This window comes from Phalaenopsis equestris, unplaced genomic scaffold, assembly GCF_001263595.1.
Source record: "Phalaenopsis equestris unplaced genomic scaffold, ASM126359v1 Scaffold000136, whole genome shotgun sequence".
NCBI classification, from domain to species: Eukaryota; Viridiplantae; Streptophyta; class Magnoliopsida; order Asparagales; family Orchidaceae; genus Phalaenopsis; species Phalaenopsis equestris.
In genome coordinates, this window is record NW_018164578.1 from 1,684,216 (window position 1) to 1,711,366 (window position 27,151).

General features: G+C 35.3%; 1 long non-coding RNA gene across 1 annotated transcript; it reads left to right on the forward strand.

Annotated features, from left to right (window-relative positions):
• The first annotated feature begins 5,578 nt into the window (after positions 1–5,578).
• Positions 5,579–26,993, forward strand: LOC110021648. The gene is made up of 3 exons (XR_002293669.1): positions 5,579–6,041; positions 26,596–26,674; positions 26,830–26,993. It is a non-coding gene; the product is annotated as an uncharacterized LOC110021648 (long non-coding RNA).
• The last annotated feature ends 158 nt before the right edge of the window (positions 26,994–27,151 follow it).

Genomic DNA, 27,151 nt, shown 5'->3' on the forward strand with positions numbered 1-27,151 from the left:
CTATATAAATCTCTCTCTCGCTTGCGTTCTATTGAGTGTCATATTTTCATTTACTTCAAAAGGAAAACTAAACAAAAATAAAAAAAATTAAATTAATTTAAACTTTAAAACCACAAAACTATCTTAAAACATTAAAACCTATCTCCACTTCGTCCTATTAAGTATCATATTTTCATTTAATTCAAAAGGAAAATAAATTAAATAAATTAAACTTAAAACCCTCAAAATTAATTATTTATTAATTGCATATTAATTAATTTAATGTGATTGATTTATTAAATTAATGCAATAGCAATAACAACAACAAGTCTTTATCTCACTAAATGGAGTCAGCTACATGAATTCTTTTTTCTCTATTGTGTCCTATTAAGTGTCATATGTTCATTAAATTAAATTAAATTAAACTTTAAAACCACAATACCATCTTCCTGTGTTCCTCTTTGCCTGAAACTCCCGCCTACATCACAACCTCTCACCCAGTTTCACCCAAAAAACCCTTCACCCAAACCTTAGAATGATACACCGGCATCGATGGGTTTTCCTTTCCACTCACAGATTGACGGATCGGGCTATGAATCCCATATCTCCCGCTCGATCCAGCAGCCAAGGAGATGGCCAGATGTGAGCTTGGATACCTCCCTTTCCATGTTGCTTGTGAGAAGCCCCCCTCCCCGAAGGCAAGAGATTTTGAGACTTGACGTCCGATTTGAACGTTCTTCGGCCGGTCATTTGCCAACCTGTTTGTTTGGTATATCTCTGGGCTCCTTCTCTGGCCTCTTCCCTAAGTGCGGAACCAGCACCTCGATCCTGCCAATGATTCGTACCTTGGCTATCGACCATGTTCTCGATCATCAAATCGAAGTTTCCTTAGGTAGCCACCGACCTACAGTTATCCTAAAACTTTCCGTGCTTGGTGGAGAAGAAGCGAACGAAGGTATGCTCGCTTGTTGTCTTGTTCTCTGTCGCGGACTGGGATTGCTCACCTGCTAGGCTTGGCTCCTGAACCGTACGTGAGCCACCTCGTACCACTCTTCCTAAGAAGGTCTCAGCCCCCCTCTATCAAAATAAAAAAGCCTTCGCTTCGCCCTCCTATTCAACGGGGCTATTAGAGACTTTGTCGCGCACCTTTGGTACTTCAGTAGGGCATGAAGATAGTGACTTATTTCTTATGGTAGGCGAGGAAGGGCTACTTCAATGACAAAAACGTCAGAGGGTCTCCTTTGAAAGCATCAGTGAAAGTTGTTGGTTTTGTAACTAGATTCAAGAATCTAATTGCTCAAGTCTGAGTCTCATTCTTGATAATTGTCTTTCTGTCAACGAACTTCAAGTCTGAATTGTAGTCGATCGGAAATCTGGGTTTTTTGGCTAGCAATCAAGCTAGGTCCTGATCGAGCAAAACACAGTCCTATCTATCTACCTCTCCAAATACAATATCTTGCTCAAACAAGAAAGCAGGAAAGAAAGAGTTTCCACTCTTATATCCCTTAATCTCTTGCTGAACCACCTTCTGCTTGAACTGATCATTACATAATTGGGAATTAGGCACAGACTTCCATGTAAGAACAAAAGTTATTACTAATATGCTTATGCCCACTTTGAATGAATAGGAGGGCAGGGCCTACACTTATGAATCTTGTCAAGACGCCGTCAACACCTTCAGCTTTTCAGTTTACCCGCCTGTCTGGTCGATCGTTTAGCTGCTCTTTCTAAGAGATGTGAATGTAAATAAAAAACATCCCCTGGGAAAGCCTCATGGCCTGGTGGTCCTAAGCTTTTGTATTGGAAAGAGAAGTGCGAGGCACATCTTCTCGATAGGCGAGTCTTTGTTCTCCGCATCCACCATCATGCGTGAAAGAATATATGGTCCTTTCCTGCCTTTCATCATCATTTTTTGGTCGCAAGAAACCGCTTTTAGAAGGTTTGGACCAATCACAATTCATTACCATATGACCCGCTTCCAATCAATGACTGGATAATATATAAGTGTTGTGTTTGATTCTTATTGATGGCACCGTAGGAGATGAAGTCTTCCACCTTCCGGAACATAAGACTTCAAAAGTTGCCTTTGAGAGATGAATTCCTTTTTTTAGGTCATCGTATAAATCTCCTCTTCCCGTCGTCTTGTTGAATGCTTTTGCTATACCATTTTCTTTTGGATAGTCTATCGTTGAATATCTCCAATCAATTTCGTGCCGCTTGACGAAATTGTTGATCTTCATACTTCTTCATGTTGAACTATTATCGGATATGATTCGACGAGTACGTGGAGGAACGAACGTGTTTGATCTACTATAAACATTGCAGAGCTTGGAGCAAACTTGTTGGCAGCGCGACAAAGGACTTCCACCGACGAATCACACTATAACAGATTTACATCAACTAAATCAACCCAATCGAGGCTTCTCCTCTTGGGCTCAGGAATAACTTCAAAAAAACCATTTTTGCTTCGGTTTTGGACCTTTATGAAGAAAATCATTTCCAATTTGTCAGTAGGTGTCAACCTCTCACCGCCTTAACTCAAAAGAATGACAAATTCGTGATGCGAGATGCATCGTCTTATCATCTGTCCTGCCTTTTTGAATCTTCTTCTTGTCTTCCTTGAAGGTTATAGCAGACAAAGAGTTTGGCTTATCTCCAGAAGCCATAACAGAGCTGGTCGGGTCAAACTTCCTGGACAGCAGGCAAAGTATAGTTCCTTAGAAAACAAAAAAGCAATCTCAGATTTACTTCACCTTAGGTCTTCATATGAGACATGGAGTTTTGAAGTTGAATGAAGAACACTCATGAAGCAAAGAAGTTCGAAATTGGGTTGCGGAACAACATAAAAGAGTTGATTTGGTTGAGGTGAAACAAAGTTTCTTCCGTTAAAGACCCATCACCAGCAGCGAGACTAGTGCTAGCATCCTTGCCAAAATCATCATACTTGAAATTTCTTTGAAAAGGCGCTAGTTAAGGGTTGACGTAGTGAAGGGTAGACCGTCTGGAAAAAAAAAGGCAGGGTTGGCCAAAGTCTGAGTTCATCTTAACATATAAAATACAAACCAAATCCTATTTTTGTCGAAATTGAAATGAATAAGATACCAATGGAGTAGCCTGATGAATACATCGAAGATTTTGACTGGTGCTCAAACCTTTTCTCGAGATATCTTCCAAACTGTTAGGGTCGTTGCTCCATGTTTTCATAAGGAAGCCATCGAATGCTTTCCACAAATTGAGATTTGCCCGTAGAAGGATCGAATTTTATCTGAGGAACAGGAGGATACAAAAAAGTAATAAGAGATCTTTTGATAACCCATTTTTTGAAAAACACCATTTTTGGGCACGCGACACACGAAAGATTGGATTGCCTGAATCACGAGTCTTATGTACTGTGTTACGATCACCGCATATTGCTTTCCTCTTCTTCGTCTCTGGCTTGGGTTCAAAAAAAGTGTAAAGAAAAGCAATGATTCACAAAAAATGGATAGCTAAATCAATGATTGATGTGCTGAGAAAAGAAGAGAAGAAGAAAAAATTAATAAAATTTTGGAATTCTTTTTATTATTTTCTTTCAGTTGAGTTGATCGCCTCGCTTCGCTAGTTAGAGTTGTGCTCTTCCTGAGCTACCATTTTTTATAGGTCAGTTTGGGGCTAGTTATATTTAGTTTATTTTCCCTTCCATTTTTCTAGAAAGTCTTCTAGAAGATTGGATTTCCAGACTCATCTGTGACAGTATGCCACATCAGCTGTCCGGCAAGATCCATGGCACTGACATTCTCAAAGTCAACTCAAAACCTGATTTGGCTAAAAGGACCTATTATTCTTATTCTAAAGGACCATTGAAGCTCAGGTGAACCGGGCCTACTACTCAACATTGATTCTCTTGAAAGTATGCGCAACGCATATCGAAAAAGCCATGTTGCCGATCATTAATGACTGGTTCGAACACACAGGAGCAGGGTTGAAACCAAGAATTTTTTTTTGTCTTTTCTAACTTTCATTGTTCACTCTCCTGCCCCAGCTAATCCCGGGAAGACTGACGCGTACTGAAAGAAAGGGGAGTAAATGATGAAGACTAAAAAAATGATTTAAGGTGGTCCCGCGTCCAACCACCCCTTTTTTACCAGGGAACGGGAGAATTCCCACTACTGCTGGCAGGCCAGCCGGGCTGTGAGCGCGGTGAGAATGGGCTTAGAGAGGTCGATTCTTTGAGATCCTTCTTTTCTTCAAACAGAACGAACAGAGATAGAATCAGATCGATTTCCCTTAAGATCATCTCGAAGGTAGAAGAACTCTTCCAGCCAAAATGATTTGGGTGGTATTCGTGGGTCACATGGAGAAACATTCCCACTCTCTTTGTTTCGCCGGAAATTATTGCCTTTGTGATTGTATCCTCGCGATATAGTTGCGATTAGAGCTAGCTTAGAAGACAACGATGGGATCGCAGTGTACATAGACCACCAAAACTCTCATCTTTCTCCTCCTTCTGCTCCACTCCCACTCAGGAGAGGTGCTTCCCGGAGTTAGGGCTGTGTGACAACTGATTAGATTTATGTAGGTAGAGTTTAATAAATTTGAATTTAGTATATATCATAAGAGTTAAATCCGAAAAATTATTTGTGAATTGCTTTAATCCGTTGATCCAGTTAAATCATGTCATGCTACTTGACAACTTTTGTGAGCATTTAAAAGTTTGTTATAATTGTTAGAATAAAAAAAAAGTATTATTTTATTACTATAATAAAAATAACATTTTAATTAAATTAAATTAAAATATATAATAATTCTAATTTTGCTAATTAATAACTATTATTTCACTTAACTAACTGATTATTAATTTAAAAATAATTACAACTTTATTATTTAATAATAATTTGAATTAATTCTGCATTAATTAGCTATTAATTATATTAAATATATTAATTACGAATTACTTAAATTTAAATTCTTTCTATTGATTAATTAACAATTAAATAATTATATCTAAAATTTTTAATTATTATTAATTAATATTTTAAAAATTAATCATTAATTATTACTTATTTAAAATAGAAAAATTAAATTAAAAACCTTCCCCGCTCTGGCTGAAACCCTCGCCCTCTCCGCCACTGAGACCCTCGCCTACTTCAACCCCCATCTATTGAGAAAATATTTGCGTACATAAGACGTACGCAGCGCTGCAAATGTCAAGTGTTATTCAAAGATAAAAGGGGTTATATTCGGGTTATACCCCACTGTAACCTCCGTGTAACTTCCTTGTAACCTCCGTGTAACTTATTTGTGCCGATTGAATTATAGAAATACGAAACTCATTTATAAATTACATGTAGTTTATAAAAAAGTTACATAAGAATTACAGTGAGGTATAACTCCGATATAACCCGTCTACCGCCTGAGTAACCTCTTCACGTTATGTAAGCAAATATTTACCCCTCAATTGGCTTCCAGTTTCGCCCAGACCTATCTCCTTCGGGACCGAACCCTGAAGATACAGTTGCAATTAGAGATAACTGGGCAATACTACGGGATCGTGGTGTACAAAGACCAGAAATTCGTATGGTTATCATCTTTCCGCCTCTGTTCCTACCGAATGGTAACTTCACACCTTCCTTTTCGAGCCAAAGCCCGTCCCGTATTCACTAAATGTTAGATTAAATCCAGGTTAAATCCACCGATTTACGGGGTTGAGTTAATCCGGGATTTAAGGGCGAAATCAGTGAAATCCGGATTTATCAAATATGTGGTTTGATTTTGTTCAGAATGACTGTCTGGCAAAATTTAGGTTAAATCCTGCTCTAAATCTGTTACCAGACAGCCCCTAAGTGAATTAATGTCAATGTTTTTGACATAGGCAGTGGTGATGATGCTCAGCTATATTTTCGTTTAACGGAAAGTAGTTAAGGTCACTGCTTTCCTCCTACAGTCTATAATGGCGAGGCATTATGGATGGGCTTAAGAGGCAACCGGTGCAGCCGGCATCTATTTTGACCTTTTAGGGCTTCAGTTAAGTGGTCCGAGTGAAAGCAAGTTCTCTACTTTAAGGGGCTGTTTCTGTTTTCGTGGTACGACATTCTTTTTTTAAAGATTTTGAGGCTTTTCATCTATCTATTTTGCCTCAGAGGGCACAAAGAAGCTGTTTTGTTGGCATGTTTTGGCTGACCCGTAATAAAATTTTGGGAAATTTGCATCTGCAGCGCACAATTCTTATATATTTACGTATCTCACACCTAAATTTTCATATTTACATACATAACTTTGGTGTTCGGTTTCTACCTGCCCTTCAAGTTTAAGATGGTGTTTGACTGCAACTTAGATTTACCTTAAATAGGATTTATCTAATACGGTAAATTTGGCTTGGTTTAAGATGGTGTTTGACTGCAACTTAGATTTACCGGTAAATTTGGCTTTTTATCAAAACCACTATGCAACAGAGGAGTTCGCGAGCGCGACAGAATAAATTCGCCTCGCAATCAGGTTTATGCAGTGTTTTGTAATTGGTAGCATACCATTAACAGGATCTAACCATGTATTTAACTTAAATCTGGCCAAACATTTTAAAAAATGAAAATTAAATCCAACTTTCCATTAAATTGAATTTTCTCGAGTTCCATTTTTTTTTTCGTGTTCCGTCTGTTTCACGACCTAAATCCTGATTTAATAAGGGGATTTATTCAGTCTCCTTAGCACCTCCGTTTGCGATCGGATTTGATACATCCTATTTAACTTAAATCTAATAAGTTGTAGACAAAGATCGCCCGAGTAAACCTGTTATTTATTTCGTAAAAGAAAAAAAGAATGCGAGAAAAAAAAAGGAACTTGAGAAAATTTATTCAGTCTCCTTAGCACATCCGTTTCCGATCGGATTTGATACATCCTATTTAACTTAAATCTAATAAGTTGTAGACAAAGATCACCCTAGTAAACCTGGTATTTATTTCGTAAAAAAAAAGAATGCGAGAAAAAAAAGGAACTTGAGAAAATTCTATTTAACTGTGCGTTGGATTTAATTTTCATCTTTGATTTGCAAAATTCTGAGTGCAGTCAGTTTTATAGGTTTTAAGAAGCTTCACATTTTTTTTTGCCAATTTTTCTTATAAACTACTTTTTTCCAGCATGGTCTCGTTGATTTCCTTGCCTGTTTTTTTGTCGTGGTGGATTTCTGGAAATCAAGTAAGAGTGGAAGGGCAGAAGACAACCTTTTGGAATTAGGCAGAACACAGAATTTAACCTCACTGGTATACGAGATCCATATTTACACAGCTTATTAATTACTGCTTTTGGCCGACCTGAGTATCGTGAACTCATGACAGTGAGCCAACCTTGTTGCCTTACTTGTTGCTCCCAAGATGTCTGTAAAATTTCTTATTCATTAGTCTAATAGTGTTGGAGATATTGTGGCATTCACATATCTTTTACGAGTGTATCACTCTTTTTTCTATTATGTTTAAGAATGTATGAGGGCACTGATGATGATTTGGAGGGTTGCAATTGTGTGCAACTGACCAATAATAAAATTTATATGTTTCCAATGGTGATGGATGTGGGTTCTAAGGATGGCCTAATGATTCTTCGGCAACCATTTTTGCTATGAACAGTTGAAAGCTTTTTTATTTGTCTTATTTTTTGGATTTGATCTTCATCCCGGCCCTCATTTTGTTCTAGGCTTCTCATTTTTTTTCTTATTGGATTGTAGTCCTTTCGTATAATCTCTTTTATAAAATTGCTGCAGACGTAGTTTTTCAGTGGTATGAGAAAAATGCATCTTTCTGAGTAGCTGTTTTTAGTTCTATATTAGTTTGTAATGAAACTCCATACTTAGTGGTGTTGGGGATTTTTCAAATCAAGCATGAAGGCTTGTTGCGTATCCCTTGAGGATTGTTGCATTGCTATTTTATTTAGTAAACCAACTAAATTTTTTTTAGTGTAGCCAATGTCTTTAAAAGTACACTTGGAAGCACACTTTACGCTGCTATGCAAAGCAATATGAGGTGATGAAGATTGTTAAAAACAATTGACATTTTGGCATGCTGGAGTCATTTTCTCCTCTAATAATGGTGATGATGTATCAAGAATTGATTGGTGCTCCTCTAGCAACCTGCTTAGCATTATGTTTTTTTTGAAGCTTTATTTTAGGGATCAGTCAGAAAGCTGCTTCGTTTTGTTATACGGTGGATTTCAACTATCATTTTTAAATCTTGTCCTTTTGTGCTACTTTGGATTTTTGCACCATATTATTCAGTTAAGGATTTTACCAATTATGAGTGGTTGGCTCTTATATACTTTTGAAAGATGAGGTGATTTATGGCCAAATACCATCAAATCTCACGTAATTGATATTTCCTTTGGTCAAATCTATTCATTACATGTGTTTTTAAATATCAATGATTGGCGCATATTTGCTTGAAAAAGTGTAGATGTGTAGTTTTGTTTTTAAATATTTGCAGATCTTTTTGTGATTCAGTTTTCCCATCCTTATCCGGGAAAGGTAAGTTATCAAGGATGTTCTGATGTCCTTATATACGAAACTAATGCCACCATTTTTTCCGAACTTAGGGCTTGAGCTGAGCGTACAGAAATAAAGCTTCTTGTTCTTCTCTTTGATGGTTTTTAACTGTTACCATAATGTGTGAAAGCACTGCGCTATTGCCATGACAAAGGGAGATCTAAACGCCTACTACAATGTAGCAGATTTAGCATTCATTATAAATTCTTTATTTGAAATTTGTTGTTGACATTTTGTTCTACATTGTCATCATGTGGTGCAGAAATTATGCGTGGGAAACATTGCTCTTGACCATAATATTTTTAGGTTGGGTTTAGACATGGGCGATAAGGTGATTTATAATGCCTCTTTTAAGAAATTTCTTCTTTGCACGCATGATTTAGTTCTGTGGCACTTTGATGAATTATAAAAAACATAGGTGCATAAGAGTGCTGTATCCTCAGATCCCATTTCCAATATTAGAGTTAGGTTTCTTCCTGCATGAAAATTTTTCTGTGAGTGCGGCTTGCTCAAGCTCGGCTCGATAAAGGGCTCGTGAATTGAGCTCGATGAGCTACTCAACTCATTATCTCGTGAACCGGCTTGTTAAAAAAAAAAATTAAATATAAAATATATTTAAAATATATTAAATTTGAAGAATTTTTCTTTTAAGTATTAAAAATGCTTAAAATAATATTTTGTATTTTATATTAAGTGATTTCTTATTATTCATTTCTTAATTACTCATTCTTATTGTCATTTTAATATAACACTACCTTAAATTAATATTATTTTCTCTCTTTTATAATAAATAAATAAGATGGGTAGCTGTCCAGCTCAAACTCATAAACTTAAGCTCGAGCTCAAGCTCAAGTTTAGAGTGGCTTGAGCTTGGCTCAACTTGTTTATATCCCTTTACAACTTTGTGTTTGGTGTACTTTCTCGAGCTAAGTGCTAGGGATGTATCTTGTTCGAGAACTGTTGGTGGATCTCCCTCTGCAACTGTGCCTCTTCGAAGTGGCATTTCGTGGTTCAGCCCAGACAGTTGTTGAATGTCTTTATCCCCTTGGAAATGTCTTTACCAACCTATTTTCATTCCTTTGCTTAAAAAATATCACCGTTTGTGTTCGGCTAGTTTATATTTCGAACAGTAAAAGTGTGTTCACGAACAAAATTCGTTTTGACAACCCTAATCACAAAACTGTAGAATTAAGTGCTAGGGATGTATCTTGTTCGAGAACTGTTGGTGGATCTCCCTCTGCAACTGTGCCCCTTCGAAGTGGCATTCCGTGGTTCAGCCCGGACAGTTGTTGAATGCCTTTATCCCCTTGGAAATGTCATTCATTTGCTTAAAAAATTTCACTGTTCGTGTTCGACTAGTTTATATTTCGAACAATAAAAGTGTGTTCGCGAACAAAATTCGTTTTGACAATCCTAATCACGAAGCTGTAGAACATTAAGGGTTGAGGCAAGATTTAAATCCTATTGTTTATATTAAAACATCATAAATATAATTTAATATATTTTTATTCTATTTTTTAATTGATAATTTTAATTGATTATAAATCTTTGTACCATTTGTAGTAGCTTGCACTCTCACCTATTGTGATATTTTCGCCAGGTGGTCACCCATCCCAAGTCTGCCATTTAAGAGCATGCTTAACTTTGAAGGTTGAAATTCTTTGTGAAATTCCAACTACTACGCCAAAAGCAGCTTTGATGCTTGAGAGTTGAACCTCTTTCTACTTAAGGGGTTTCATAGTTCCCATCTTTAGGTTGGTGTTATGCTCAATACTATTTGTAATAAACCGAACTCAATAGAAAGGCCCTAGTCATTGACAGCAATTAAGACTATGGTGATATGTGGCGTGCAACTCTATGCTGCTGTTTTTTTTTTTTTTGCTTTATGCCATGGAATTTGCAATGGCAAGTATGAAGATTCATTTATAGCCAATCTTTCAGAATACTTGGCTGCCTCGTCAAAAATGCTTTGCGATTGTGCTTGATAAAAATTTGTTGATGTCACATCAAGTATATCCTTTATTTGATTTCTTATATGGCATGGCATGATTTCACTAGAACCATTTAGTAAAAGAATTTTGTCAGTAAAATGGATGTGCCGGAGCCCAAGTTTTTATAAAGAATGTGAATCTTCCTTGGTAGCACATTGAGGTCTATTATTGTCCATATAATGGGGTTTTGTTGGACTTTGTTGGATGCATGTGGACAGCTGAAGCACAGATTTTTCTCTTCAATCTGCATACCAGAACTAATCTGCAGGTAGGTTTGATGATTAATGGAAAATCAAAGCGGTGAATGAATATGATTTTGTCATTCTGAGAATTTTGTCAGTAAAATGGATGTGCCGGAGCCCAAGTTTTTATAAAGAATGTGAATCTTCCTTGGTAGCACATTGAGGTCTATTATTGTCCATATAATGGGGTTTTGTTGGACTTTGTTGGATGCATGTGGACAGCTGAAGCACAGATTTTTCTCTTCAATCTGCATACCAGAACTAATGCTTTGAGATTATGCTTGATAGAAGTTTGTTCATGGCACATCAAGTAAATCCTTTATCAAAAATACTTAGGATTATAACATTTGTGTTCAATCTGCTCTTTTTTATTTTAGTTAATGTAATTTTTACTTTCATCTTTTTTGAAATATCTGAAATAAAACCATATTTTTAATATAATATATCTGAAATAAAATTGTATTTTTAATAATATATATATATATATATATATCTCTGTGCGTGCGCGCTCAAGTGGCGACGCACATCGCGCATGCGTCGCGCGTGTCGTGTGTGCCGAGCAGCAGCAGTACAAATTCAGACAATTCCATATCAATATTTTCAAAGTAGTGCATACATTTATTGACCAAACTAGCAAAAAAACAGCACACGTCTGTGCTGCTAAGTCTCCGGGTAGCAAAAGTCAGAAAGTAGGTTTATCAGTGCAGGGTTGGTAGCCTTGGGATAGGGGGAGAAGATGGCACGACCCTTTTTTCTTGCCGCATGATGTCATTCATAGGCGCTAAACTGCCTGCTTAAATTTTAGGGCTGCGATATGAGGGAGGATCTAGTTTAGATCTTCATTTAATGAAGAAATATTTTGGCACAGGCGGTGGTGATGATGCTTTTCGTTTAACAGAAGCTAGTTATGGTCAATGCTTTCCTCGTATAGTCAATATAATGGCACGGCATCAAGGATGTCTTAAGAGGCAACTGATGCTGCCAGCAACTATTTTATGGGACTGTTTTCTTGCAGGATTTACAAAACGTTGTCTGAGAGTTAGATCCTAAAGGATTTTAGTGCATTTTTCGGCTTTCCTTGCATGCATTATTTAAATCTTTTGAGCCTTTTTTAATTCCTTATATGGGCGCAGAGGGCACAATGAGGCTATTTTGTTTTAAGATCTAGCCGTGTGATAATTTTTTTGCTTAAATCATCCGAAAAAGTTATTAGGAGCATGCTAATCTTACTACTGTGCTAGAACCGATTCCTATCTATGCTTGAAGTTTTAACGTGGTTTGCAAAATCCCCAGAGAAGTAGGATTCATAAAGAATGGAAGGGGCTTCACTCAAATCTTTCATATCATGTAAAAATACCATCGTTCTAACTTTAAAAATGTGAAGTACACCTTTTGAGGCCTAGATGAGGTGGTATGTATGTAAAAATAGAAGTTTAGCTGTTATATTTATGAATACTTGAGAAATTGAGTGGTATGCAAATCTTACATTTACTAAATACTTCTTTTAGTCAAACAACCAAAGTATATATTGCTCTTGATAGTGGGCCATGAACATGGTTACACATTAATCATTTAATGGTGATGGAGATGTACGAATCTGTAGTATGAATATCCATGTATGTATGTATGTATATGTATGGCTTCAGAGATATGCACTTTTAACATGCAATGGTGATGGAGATGCTTGGAATGCTCGTGCCTTTGAGGTTAACCACTGCTTCCATGAGTCCTTGCTTGGTGTATTTCTTTTCAAGTAAAGTTCTAAGTTGGTCCCTAGACTCTTTAAAGTGAAGCTAATGATCATCCATTGTGATGATGCTTAAACTCAACATGGAAGCCGATCTTTGTTCTTCTCCAAGGTGCTTGATCGATCTTGATCTCTTGCGAGGGCCATGTAGCAGTTGTGATGGTCTATGCTTTTTCGGGGAACCGATGCCTTAATGCGTCCATGGTTGAGAACACGTGAATGCTTAATCTTTTTGATGGCATAAAGGCGAATTTGAGCTTCAGATTTCTCATTTTCTTCCCCCTTTTCAATGTCTTAGTTTCTGTTTTATTACCCTTTTTTGAATGATCCCTGTACAATTGCCCAAACTCAGATGGTATGTTTAAATACATCAGTGGTGCTTCACTCTCCAAGGAAAAGTAATGTCTCAAAAAAGAAAACTTATTGGACCTTTTTTTTTGGTAATCATCTAGATGTTTGATATACATAGCTTGTACTAGTGTGCTGCCATTTGCCTCATTTATGATTAAGAATGTTTGAGGGCATTAATGATGATTTACATTGTGGCCATCACGTGCACCTGGCCAATAAAGAGATCCATATGCTTCCTATGGTGATGATGTGGCATCTTTGGATGACCAAGATATTCTTTAGGTAACCGTTGCTGCCATTACCACTGGGATTCATGCATGGTGATCTGTGGCAACCTTGACTACTTATCTTGCAATCGACGTTTTGGCAAGATTGTGGCCTTTTTCTTGTTTAGATGATTGTCTTGGGTTCCCTCTAGCAAACTATTCTATATTTTTCCTTGCCAGTTTGGGATCACTTTTTGTTTTTTTTTTTCATCTTTTATGTTGTAATATGAAATGAAAACATATTTTGTATCTAAATATGCGTTTCTGTTTTAACTGGTTTTTGCTTAAGACGGTGATGGCTGGCAGGGTTGGCTACGTCTGTTTGTCTTAGAGATGGGTCAGAAAGTTGCTTCCCTTTTTTCCATGTGATGATTTTCGGTCATCTGTCAACTTTTTTACTTTTGTGGCAACTATTTTTGTTCTTTTCTTTCAGAAATTGAAATACTGAGGTGTTGTTTGGCTGCAACCGGGATTTAATTTAAGAAGGATTTAGTAAATCTTGTACACACAGATTCTCAAATCCAGATGCTGTTGAATTCTGAATAGTGTTTGGCTCGGTTAAATGTAAACCCAATTAAATCTGGTTGACATGTTTGACATTTTATTTAGGATTTAACAACAATTGATTTTCAAAGATTTCAAATATGAAATGCAAGGCTCCCGACACAATAATTTATAAAATACTAAAAAAATTGATGTGATGTGATATATTGAGAAGTCAAAAATTAATTTTTATAAAAATTTTGTACAACAACAACAATAACAACAAAGCCTTAATCCCACTACATGGGGTCGGCTACTTGAATCGTTTTTCTCCATTGCGTCCTATTCAGTGTCATATTTTCATTTAGTTCTAAAAAATTAAGATCATTTTTTATACAATAAGCCCAAGTCTTCCAAGGTCTACCTCTGCCTTTCTTAACATAAATCAAATCTAAAACATCTACTCTCCTAATCGGATTATCAGATGGTCGATGCTTAATGTGACCAAACCATCTAAGACGATTTTCTCTTGGAAGAATCTAAAATTTACTGCAACTTCCCTCCCTGCCATGCTGGCATGAGATCCCACGATATGATTGGCTGCTCTTCCTCCCATCCCTGAATCTGGACTCTTTGTCCATATGATTGGCTGCTCTTCCTCCCATCCCTGAATCTGGCACATGGTTCTGAGGAACTCTTTGTCCACTGTATGATCATCTTCTTCCTCAAAGCTCCATTTTTTTTACCCCTCTTCGACTCGTCTCCAATGCCGTTCTTCTCCATGGGAAACTCCCCATGCTCAGCCCTTGTACGGATTGCTCTCATTCCATTAGCTTCTCCTTCATATCTTTGCTGCCTTTTCTTTTTGCAGTGAGACTGCTCTCATAAATGAACTCGAAAGCTTTCTCGAAAGAAAAAAAAATCTATTTCTAGGATTTGATTAGAAAAAGTGAATTTGTGTGAGGAATGATGTAAGAAATGGAACAGTTCATTCCACACTTTTTAATGATTGGTAGCCAGATTTAAGCAGAATTTGTCATGCACTTTATTTTACTTTTGTTTTGGCATGAATCTGTAGCCTGAAGGATTTAAGGAATTTAGTCTAATTGAAAGAATACTGGTTGATGCATTCACCAACAAGCTTCTTTTACTTCTACGGTTTTGACTCGGAGTGCAGGGGGTTGAAAGACGGGTGTTTCTGGTAGAAGATGGAAATGGGTGAAGAAGAGGGTTTCAGTAATTACATGTTTTAAATGAATGCAAGCATATATGTTTTTGCCTTGTCCTTCTGGGGCTATTGAAGAATGCATGAATTTGCCTCTTAGTGCTGCCAATTATTTGAATACTTTTCTTACAAACATTAAAATTAACATGTTAGATACGTAAACACCAATGAATTTTGTGGTATGTATGTAAATGTCCCTCCTTTCATATAGCTCTGGGCTCTTTTTAACTTTTTTATGTGGTTGTGGGCCCTTCGCCTTTTGGGGCTATTAAAGCATATGTGAATTTGCCTTTTGGGTCTGCCAGTTTTTTGGTTACATTTTCTTGCAAATATTAAAATTTAGGTGTTAGATATGTAAACACCAAGGAGCTGTGTGGTTTGATGTAACTTTCATTGATATAGCTTTGGGTTCTGTTTAACTTTTTTATGTGGTAGTGGGAAGTATGATGGACTTGTAAGCTGACAAATACTCTTTCTCCTCCGGTGTGGTAAGTGTTTCTTCCAAATTTAAGCTTGTAGATTAACAGGGTACTGCTTTCGGTGGTGCAGCCATTACTGTATTTGTACTGACAGATGCGGGAGGATTCTTTTCCTGTGTAATTTCAGAGAATCATCGTATTCTATCATTGCATAAAACTTTTATTTGTTTTCCATGCTCGTGCAATTTTTTATGGTTATATATTAGAGAACTTGTAATAGCATATTTATTGCTAATGTTTAATTACTCTAACTTTATTTCTGCTGACAGGCTTTTTTAGATATTTTGTTTGGTTAATTGATGCATGCCAAAAAGGTCTGTGGTTGTAGAGTAATGAATTATTGTCTTAGCGTTGCAAGAAAATCCAACACTGAAGTAAGCTGGAGGAGACACCCCCCGACTTATTATGTGGAAAACATGGAAAGGGGGAGAAAATCACAGGGTCTAGCCCTTTTTAAATAATCCACTATAAATGATGAGGACACGGTTAGGGTTGTCAAAACGACTCTCGTTGTTCGCGAACAACTCATGTTCGACTCATTAAGAAGCTCGTGTTCGGCTCCTTCGCTAAGCTAACGAGCCGAACAGGAATAGCACGAACAAATATTTGTTCATTCGCGTTTGGCTCGTTTTGGCTCGATATACTACTATCAGTTATATTATATATATATCCTTGTAGTCAATTAATTTTTTTAAAAATACTACTCATCAAATTAAGAAAATAGAATAAAAATTTTTAAATTACATTCAAATGATACTTTAAATCTTTCCCAAATCTTTAACATCTTATGGCTACGTGATTAGGGTTTTAAAAATAACTCAACTCTTTGTTCGTGAACGGCTCGTGTTCGACTCGCTAAGCGAACGAGTCGAACATTAACAAACTTTTTGAGCTCGAAATATAAACGAGCCAAACACGAGCGAGCCTAGAGTGTTCCGCTCGCTTACACCCGTAGACACGGTTCCACTCTTTTCTTGGAAAAAATATTACCTCAGGTACGAGCGAGCCTAGAGTGTTCCGCTCGCTTACACCCCTAGACACGGTTCCACTGTTCCACTCTTTTCTTGGATTAGGGAAGATAGAATTACAGAGTTGATTATTATAAATGTACACAATAGTTATTTGATAATAGACGTCTGGCTGTAATAAATGTAGTTCTCAGTGAGAGTATGTTGCAAGGCCTGTAGTAGATTGCTATGGAGGCAGTTGTCTGCCATGAATATTATAGATGGTGACTGTTGGGCTAGCTTGTCATATCGGCAATTTGAAAACAATGATTTAGTTGGCTGTGTGGGCCGAAAATGGCTGCTTCAGAATTGTTGATTGACCACAGAGGTCGTACAAAGGAGCTGCAGGATTGTTGATTTTAGGTTCGCCCAAAACCATCGCTTATGCTCCTGTTCCCCCTTGTGCTTGATACATAACAATACAGCATCTTTCTACCCTTTCCATTCCGCTCCTACCTGAGCATATTGGAGAAGTTAACTCTGCTCTTTCTCCAAGGTAAAATGGCGGAGAAATAGATTTTAAGATTTTTTTTTTCGATTTAAACTTGTCAATTTTGTTGTTTGGCGGGATGTAGTTTTAAATACTACATATTCTGCTGAAATCTTGTTACCAACAAACTATTTTGCTTTGCAATTGTTAATTTGTGCTAAAACATGATAAATTGTTGGGCTATCTTCTTTAGGATTTATTATGAGTGAGTGAGAGAAGTCCTTTATATCCCATGAATGCTTGGAGTTAATAAGTTTTGGATTTAGCCAATCATGAAGCAAAAGTGTGGTTTCTCAGAACTGCGGCTTTAAATTTCCAAAATATCATTTGATGGGGATTAAGCTAAATTTGCTTCAATGTGTTGCTATATGTTGTCATGTGTTGCATAATAATGGTGCTGTGAGTGAATCGTAATTGACTCATTATCATTGGTCTTATTCTGGATATTTGGGGTCAGCTTTATGAATCCTTATTTTTTGTTTGTCTGCAAAGTATTAAAGATTTGATCTGCATGCTGTGATTTTTGTGTCACTCAAAAGTGGGATAATGTTAAAAGTTAGAGTTTGTTCAAAAATATCACGTGGTTGGTAGATTTTGTAAATAACTATTTTTCGGTTGTATGTTTGTAATTATCCCTAAAAAAGAACCTCCTTCAACTGCTCTGTAATGTCCTTTTTCATGCATGGGTGTGTTTACATCATGTCTTGTTTTTTTACGATAAACATGCAGGATTTAACTCTAGGAGGATTTGGTAAACCTTGAATTAAAATTTAGAAATTTTGATATGATTAAAACATGAACTTTTGGTGTCTCAATTGCTAAGGGGTTGTTTGGGATCAATTTTTGTTTTTTGTTTTTTGAAAACAAAAAAAAAGGAAACTAACTAATGCTAAGGGGTTGTTTGGGATCAATTTTTGTTTTTTTTGTTTTTTTGAAACAAAAAAAAAAAAGAAACTAACTACCTCCCGCTGTTTTGATAGGTAAAATACTTATTTAAATTTTGTTTTATATCAGCATTTATTTTTATTAGGTTCATAAACTCTTGAAGGCAAAATTGATCTCTGTGTTCATTGTTTTCTTCTCCTGCGCTGCCGTTGCTTTTTTATTATTATTATTCATTTAGAATTTAGGTTTACAAGTGCATGTTGGGGTAATCCATCATCTCTCCTGTGAGAAATTCCTTTCAGATTTTTTGTCCGCATTACAATATTTTATGGTCATGATTTTCGGTCTGACTCAACCGAATTCTTTTGTAGTATTTACATATTTAACACCTAAATTTTAAATTTTCTTTTATGTTATCCAAATTTTTCATATCACATCTAATGCACCACTATGTGAAATTTTAAAAAGTGAAATACATATATCTATATATATATATATAAAGGGACCTATCCGAAAAAAAATGAAATATAGTTGTTATATATATAAATATATAAAAAATTGATTGATTGCTTTTAATTTTTTTTAATTTTAAATAAAAATATATATTATTTTATTATAGTTATATTTTTTCAGAAAATTTTAATTCTTTAATTTAAGACCCAAGTGACTGTACGTTTTGTGCATGTTCTTGTGCATCTTTTTTTGTAATATTATTTAAATAGGACACTTGTATAAGTGTGACAATGACGGTCGTTGGCCACGGTGACCTAAGATGGTGGCGGCAGTGATATTATTTTTATATAAGGATGTATAAATTCATCAAATTTCTAATAAATAAAAAAAATGAACTAAACAATAAATTTTAAATTCATTTATATTTTAAAGTGTTTTATAATTTGTCCCAAAAAATTGTTTAAAATTATAAAAAATGGACTGCTTACATATACAACACATGAAACAGGAGAAAATTTTGTGTACGTAAGACACGTACGCAGCGCTGCGTACGTCAGGTTGGTTATAGAAAGATTTGTTGTCTTTTTTGTTGTTTGGAGGATTTGGTTTAAATACTGCTTAAAATCACCACAAATTCTGCTACCGACAGCCTATTTGGCATTGCAATTTTTAAACTGTACTAAGTCATGATAAATTTTTTTGCTACTTTCTTTAAGATTTATTATTTTTTGGTGAGAGAATTTCTTTATATGTTGTGACTGATGTTAGTTACATTTTTTTTGTTTGGCAGGATTTAGTTCAAATACTTGCTTAAATTCTGCACAAATTTGTAACCAAAACCTATTTGGCATCTGCAATTGTTAAATTGTGTTTGACCATGATAAAATTTTGGGTTATTTCATTAGGATTTCTTATGTTTGAATGAGAAAACTCTTTTATTTACCATGAATGATGGGAGTTAATATACATTGAACTTTATCCTATAATGGAGCAAAAGTGAGATTTATAAGGCTTTAAATTTCCAAAGAACCATTTGGTTGGCATTAAGCTCAATTTGCTACTATATGATGTCATGCATCACATGATAAAGGCACTTGAAGTGAAAAATGGCCTTATTATGATTATTTGGCTTTACGGATCATTTATTTCATTGGTTTGCAAAGTATTAGAGTTTTTATTTACACACTGGGGGTTTTGTGTCGCTCAAATGTGGGATAATGTTAGTATTGGAATTTTGTTTTACATCCTTATGGAGGTCATGAACATTGCAAAAATTTGATCAGGTCATCAATCATGGTTGAATGATTGTGGCTTTCATCCACCACCTTTCCCAATGTCCTAGTTTTGTTAAAGGGAATTGAATGAGAGGTAATACAAATGAAATAGAAATAGAACAAGCGGAAGTTGAATTAAAATTAGTTTTCTAACATTTGTTTGGTTGAGGAGAAAAAGTGTGAATAACTAATTTGTGAATAACTAATTTTAGTGTGAATAACTAATTTTTATTTATTTGTTTCATTTGAAGAAATAACCAATTAGTCAAAGAGTGAAAACCTTATGTTAATATTGTTTCTATTTTTAGGTTTTCATTGAGTTTATGAATGGAATCATAGCGAGAAGTATGCATGTGTTTTAATTTCATGGGTAAAATCAACATGTTATGTATTGGAAAGCGTTTTTTAGCTCCTTCCAATTTTGTTGTATCGGCGAGGCATCAAGGATGGCCTTTTAAGGCAATCGGTGCAATCGAAAACAATTTTAGCCTTGTAGGGCTTGGTCAGGTGTTGGAGTGAAAGCTAGTTGTCTAGTTGATCGGATTTGCTTTAGTTACCATTATCTCACAGCAGCGGATCCCATGTTTGGTAAACAAGTTGGCATTTATATGCTTACCTTGCCACCCAATTCTTATTTACTTATATATCCAACACTTAAACTTTCATATACATACATAACACTCAAATTTTTAATATCACATTAAAATATAACTATTACTAACTTTTTAATAGTGAAATATGCTATTTCATGTATAGTAATATTCTAATACCATGCTAATTGCACCATGCAGTTTACTGAATTCTAATATGTTAACTTTTTTGTACTATCTATGGGGCTGTTTGGCTACATGTAGGATTCAACTCAATGAGGATTTGGGGTCTGTTTGGGGTAATTACAACTATTGTAACAAGCAACTATGAAGTTGATGCAGAGGAAACTACCGTCTAAGAAATTGTGGTTGCAATTACAATTTTTTTTTTATTTTTTTAAAAAAAAATTTAGTTGATGCAGAGGAAACTACCGTCTAAGAAATTGTGATTGCTATTACAATTTTTTTTTATTTTAAAAAAAAAAATTTAGCTTTCTAGCAGACACCGTACTTAGCTGGTAGGTTTAGCTGGTAGTTTGTGAAATACAACTTTTCCACCACAACTTTGTGAGAAAACAAGCAAAAGCTTGTTTTCTAAATGTTCTGGTAGTGCGGTCCAAACAATACCTCTCTTCCACCAGCCCCCTAAATGAACCCTCTGTAAAATTTGTAAATCTCCATAAAACATGAAATCTTCGGCATTTCAATTTGTAAATTTTGCTAAATTGTTATATAATATTGGCCTATTTGCTTCCGGATTTATTAATTGCTAGTGAGAGTAATCCTTTATATCATATTAATGATGAGATTTATTAAATGTTGGATTTTAATGATAATGGAGGAAAAATGAGATTTATCCAAATAGTGGGCTTTAAATGCACAAAAATTTGCTTGTTGTAATGCGTATTTGTAACAAATGGGGTTGTTGTAGTGGAAGCACGACTTCTGGGTTTTTGTACCAAGTTATTCCGTTGTGTATTTTATCAAATATCATTGGTGGGCGCTTGAGGTGATTTATTGGTGAATACCATTCGATCTTGCATAATTAAATATTCCTACACTCAGTTCTATTTAGTTGTAGATACAACAACAGAAACAACAACAAAGCTTTATCCCCACGAAGTGGGGTCGACTACATGAATCTTTTATCTCCATTGCATCTTATTGAGTGTATTATTTTTGTTTAAATCTAATGAATATGCACAAGTTTTTCTAGGTCTGCCTCTGCCTTTTTTAACTGAAGTCTAATCGAAAACATCTATTCTCCTAATCGGATCATCAGATGGTCGACATTTAAATTGACCAAATCTTCTAAGATGATTCTAATTTTGTCCGCCTCTGGAGCTAAACCAACCCTATCACGGATATATTCATTTCGCATTTTGTCTCTAAGTGAAAAGCCACTCATCCACCTAATCATTCTCACCTCGGCAACACTTAACTTAGTTTTTTGCTTCTCTTTTAAAGGCCATCATTGTCGTCATAGAGCATTGCAGGTCTCACCACCATTTTATAAAATTTTCATTTCAGTCTAAGCAGTACTTTTTTTATCACACAATAGGCCCGAAGCATTCCTACACTTCAATAAAGCGTTACATAGACTTAAGATATCTAAAATTTAATGATTTGATCACCCATAGCTACACTTCTGTCACTAGAGCTACTACTAAAATTATATTTCATGTATTCATTAATAATTTGATCACCCATAGTTACACTTCTGTCACCAGAGCTACTACTACTAAAATTATATTCCACGTATTCAATTTTAGTTCTACTCAAACGAAAAAGCATACACCAAGGTAAATCCTTCTGTAAATGTCTAGTAAAAGCATTTATAACTAAGGCTAAAAGATACGAGCTTAAAGCCGATTTCTGATGTAATCCAATAGAAATATTAATGATTGGCACATTTCTACTTGAGAAAGTGTAGTTGCAGAGCCTTATTGTTAAATTTCTGCAGATCTTTGGTGATTCAGTTTTTCTAAATCCGAGAAAGATAAATTATCAAGGATGGTCTGAAATCCATCTTCATGCAACTGATGCTCCCATTTTCTCCGAACTTGGGGCACTAGTTGAGCTGAAAGAAATAAAGCTTTTCTTTCTCTATGATTGATTTCAGTTGTTTTTTAATGTATTTCATTGTGGAAGTTCAATTTCCAGCACTGAAGATATGAAGGCCCACTCTCTCTCTCTCTCTATCTGTCTCCATCTTTCAATCTATCTATCCATCATATTTAAATGTTGTAGGTGTTCTGAAATATTGATGATTGGGGGCGTATTTACTTGAGAGAGTGTAGTTGCGAAGCTTTACTGTTCAATGTCTGCAGATCTTATGGTGATTCAGTTGTTCTGGATCCAAAAAAGGTAAATTATGACGGATGGTCTGATATCCATCTTCAAGCAACTGATATTATCATTTTCTCTGAACTTGGGCACGCGTTGGGGAGGCATAAATAAAGCTTCTCTTTCTCTACAATTGCCATTTTGATGCATTTTAATTGTCATTTTGATGTATTTCATTGTTAAAGCACTCTGCAATTGCCAGTACTGAAGATTTCTCTCTCTCTCTCTCTCTCTCTCTATCTTTTTTTATCCATATATGCATGTAGATATACATATATTCATGTTGTGCATCGGCATTGTAGTAAGTGTAGCATTCAAAATGAACCCTTTGTTGGGAGTTTCTTGTTAACATTTTGTTCTTCTTTGTCATCATTTGTTGCAGGATGAAATTGTTTCGTTAACATTTATCTTTTTTTGTTTGCAAAAAAATTAAATTAATTGTAAATTACACCTGTTAACGATTGAGTTGGTCTGTGGCTGCTGGTGGCCGGGGTTAGCGGGGGAGGTGGTGGCCGGTGGGTTGAGGAAACATTGGGCTGCATGCGGTGACTGTTGTTGGGGGCAGGTGCGTCTGGCAGCAGCTGCCAGAGGCATTTAGGATGGCCTGTTTATTTTCAGGAAAACAATGCTTTTATTTTTCTGATGAATTTCAATAATGATTTGCTCTCTTTCTTGAAACTGATAATTTAAGAGGATTTGAACTGCATCTTTATATTAAAGAGATTTCATTAGGATTTATTATTTTTGAGCAATGGAATATTTATATCCCATGAATGATGGGAGTATTGTTTTTGTTGCTTGGCAGGATTTAGTTTAAATACTGCTTAAATTCTGCCCAATTTTGTTACCAACTTGTTTGACATTGCAATTAAGCTTGCTAAACCATAAGAAATTTTAGGTTATTTTGTTTAGGATTAATATTTTTTGAGCAAGAGATTTCTTTTTATCCCGTAAATGATGGGAGTTAATATGCATTGGATTTAACCAATAATGGAGCAGAAGTGAGATTTATCAAAACCGTGGGTTTTAAATTTCCAAAAAAGCAAATTGTTGGGGATTAAGCTAAATTTTCTTTAATGTGCTACTCTAAAAGGATTAGAGTTTTTATCTATGTGCTGGGGTTTTGTGGTTCTCAAATGTTGGATAATGCTGGAATTGAAATTTTGGTTTACATCCTCATGGAGGTCATGTTTATTCCCCCACCTTTCCCAATGGCCTATTGAAATTAGTTTTCAGCCATTTGTTTGGTTGAGGAGAAAAGGTGTGAATATCTAATTTATTTGTTTCGTTTGAAGGAATAACCAATCAATTGAATAATGAAAACTTTATGTTAATCAGGTTTTTGTTTTTCAGGTTGTCATTGAGTTTGTGAATGGAATCATACAGTGAAGTGTGCATATGTTTTAATTTTCTCAGTAAAACAACTTCTTATGCATTGAGAAGTGCCATTTTGCTGCTTACATTTTTTGCTATAGTTTACAGCCCTAGGAGGCATCACGGATGGCCTTTAAAGGCAACCGGCACAATCAATAGCCTCGTAGGGCTTGGCCACGTGCTGGAGTGAGAGCGAGTTATTTAGTTTATCATTTATGCTTTAGTTACCAGTATTTCATGATAGCAGATCTAAGGTTTTGCAAACAAGTTGGCATTTAGATGCATACCACACAATTCTTATGTATTTATATATCTAAAACCTAAACTTTTATATTTACATACATACCACTAAATTTTTTTATCAATATAAATATGTAGATATACATATATTCATGTTGTGCATCGGCATTGTAGTAAGTGTAGCGTTCAAAATGAACTTTTTGTAGGGAGTTTCTAGGTAACCTTTTGTTCTACTTTGTCATCATTTGTTGCAGGATGAAATTGTTTCGTTAACATTTATCTTTTTTCGTTTGAAAAAAAAATTAAATTAATTGTAAATTACGCCTGTTAACGATTGAGGTGGCCTATGACTGCTGATGGCCGTCTTTGCGGTGGAGGTGGTGACCGGTGAGTTGAGGAAACATTGGGCTGCTTGTGGTGACTGCAGTTGGGGCAGGTGCATCTGGCAGCAGCTGCCAGAGGCATTTTGGATGGCCTGATTATCATCAGGAAACCAATGCTTTTATTTTCTGATGAATTTCAACAATGATTTGCTCTCTTTCTTGAAACTGATAATTTAAGAGGATTTGAACTGCATCTTTATATAAAAGCGATTTCTTTAGGATTTATTATTTTTGAGCAATGGAGTATTTATATCCCATGAATGATGGGAGTATTGTTTTTGTTGCTTGGCCGGATTTAGTTTAAATACTGCTTAAATTCTGCCCAAATTTTGTTGCCAACAACTTGTTTCACATTGCAATTAAGCTTGCAAAACCATAATAAATTTTAGGTTATTTTGTTTAGGATTATTATTTTTTAGCAAGACATTTCTTTTTATCCCGTGAATGATGGGAGTTAATTTGCATTGGATTTAACCAATAATGGAGCAGAAGTGAGATTTATCAGAACCGTGGGTTTTAAATTTCCAAAAAAAAATTGGTGGGGATTAAGTTAAATTTTCTTTAATGTGCTAATCTAAAGGATTAGAGTTTTTATCTTTGTGCTGGGGTTTTGTGGTTCTCAAATGTCGGATAATGGAATTGAAATTTTGGTTTACATCCTCATGGAGGTCATGTTTCTTCCCCGACCTTTCCCAATGACCTAGTGTTGTTTGAAGGAGAAATGAGATAGAAATGTAACAGCGTGGAAGCTGTATTTAAATTAGTTTTCAGCCATTTGTTTGGTTGAGGAGAAAAGGTGTGAATATCTAACTTATTTATTTGTTTCGTTTGAATGAATAACCAATTAATTGAATAATGAAAACCTTATGCTAATCATGTTTTTTTTTTCAGGTTTTCATCGTGTTTGTGAATGGAATCATACAGTGAAGTATGCATATGTTTTAATTTAATGGGTAAAGTTAACTTCTTATGCATTGAGAAGTGCCATCACGGCTGGCCTTTAAAGGCAACCGGCACAATCAATAGGCTCTTAGGGCTTGGCCACTTGCTGGAGTGAGAGCTAGTTGTTTAGTTTTTCATTTATGCTTTAGTTACCAGTATTTCACAATAGCAGCTCTGAGTTTTTTCAAACAAGTTGGCATTTATATGCATACCACACAATTCTTATGTATTTATATATCTAAAGCCTAAACTTTTATATTTACATACATATCACTAAAATTTTTTATCGCTTAAAAAACATCACTGTAACTCACTTTTTAAAGGTGAAATGTTATTTCATGTATAGGATTATTCTAGCACCATGCTAATTGCACCACGCAGTTTACCGGATCCTATTTTATGTATAGGATTGTTCTAGCACCACGCTTAACTTTGAAGTTTTAAATGAAATTCCAATTCTCACTCCAAAAGCCATATCAATCCTTTGGATTAGCTTTGTTGTACTTGAGCGTTATTATAGTTTTCATCTTTAGTTTGTTGTTATGCTCGATACCATTTGTAATAGCCTGAACTTGATTAAAAAACCCTGGTCATTTATAGTAATTAAAACTAGGACCATATGCAACAGGCAAAAGTATACCACCCAATTTTTATGTATTTACCTAACACTGAAATTTTCTTAAACTTTTATCCCCACAAATTTTTTATATCACATCAAAATTACCATCATTTTAATTTTTAAACGTGATATACATCTTTTCATTCATAGATAAGGTGGTATGTATGTAAAAATTGAAGTTTGGATTTTAAATACCTCCATACATGGCAATTAAGTGATGTATGTAAATCTTCCTAAAAAATTGTTAGTTTTGTAAAAATTTAAGGGTCTCCTCTCAATGCTTGTAATGATGTTGATGGTTTTTCCGTCCATATTTTCATTCGACATTTCAAGGAATTTCTGCATCAACTTCCACACAGAGGTGGTGGTGATGATGCTCATTGCAATCTTTTCCACGTAAAAAAATATTGTTCTCGTGCATTTCTATCAGTGTGTGTTGGAAAATTATACTGAGCTAAGGCATTAGATTTTTTGTGGTTTTTTTTTTTTAAGTGAGGATTTTTTTAAATATACTCGTGATTGTATGCTTCCATCAAGAATTTACTCTTCTTCATAACCTAACACAATAAAAAAGTTTTTTCTTGTTTGAGATGCGTATGTTGACATTACTAAGTTAAATGTTGTGTTAGCTTAATAATGTTAAATTTAGCTTATTTAAATTTTGTTTTTTTAGGTTATGAAGAAGAGTTTAATTATAGATGGTTTCTCTCTCTCTATATTTTCCAGGAATGCAGCAAGCGTTGGGCCGTGGGGTTCTTTTCAGTGAAGCAGCAATGTGGCTGTTTGGCTCCAAAAATGATTAAAAGTATGTTTTGGTAGTACTCAGTAAATCTTGATTCATTAAACGTTAAGTTTATTAAAGAATGAAATCTATTAATGTTAAATTGTGCTTTATTTTGATCAATTATTTGGCTTTATATTTCAAGATTCATATGTCATCAACATATTTTCGTCATTTAGTTTGAAACTTCAGGCGGTGGATGTACCTCAAGGCATTCATGAACTAAGGTGATCCGAGTCAAATTAAAAATCGCCCGTAGCTTCCGTTTCAGCATACTTATAGGAAACTGCCAGCACTACGAGATGAATCCAATGACATCAAAATTGATCCAATTTGAGTGAAATCTAGCACAAATCAAGCCATTAAACCACTTTTAGAAGTTTTTTGTGGTCAATTGGAAGGTCAAATAGATTCTAAATCTGACTAGCTTTTAGTTGAATCGAGTGTTTCGATGGGACAAATCCAATGAGCCCAAGATCAATGAATTCCAACATCATTAAG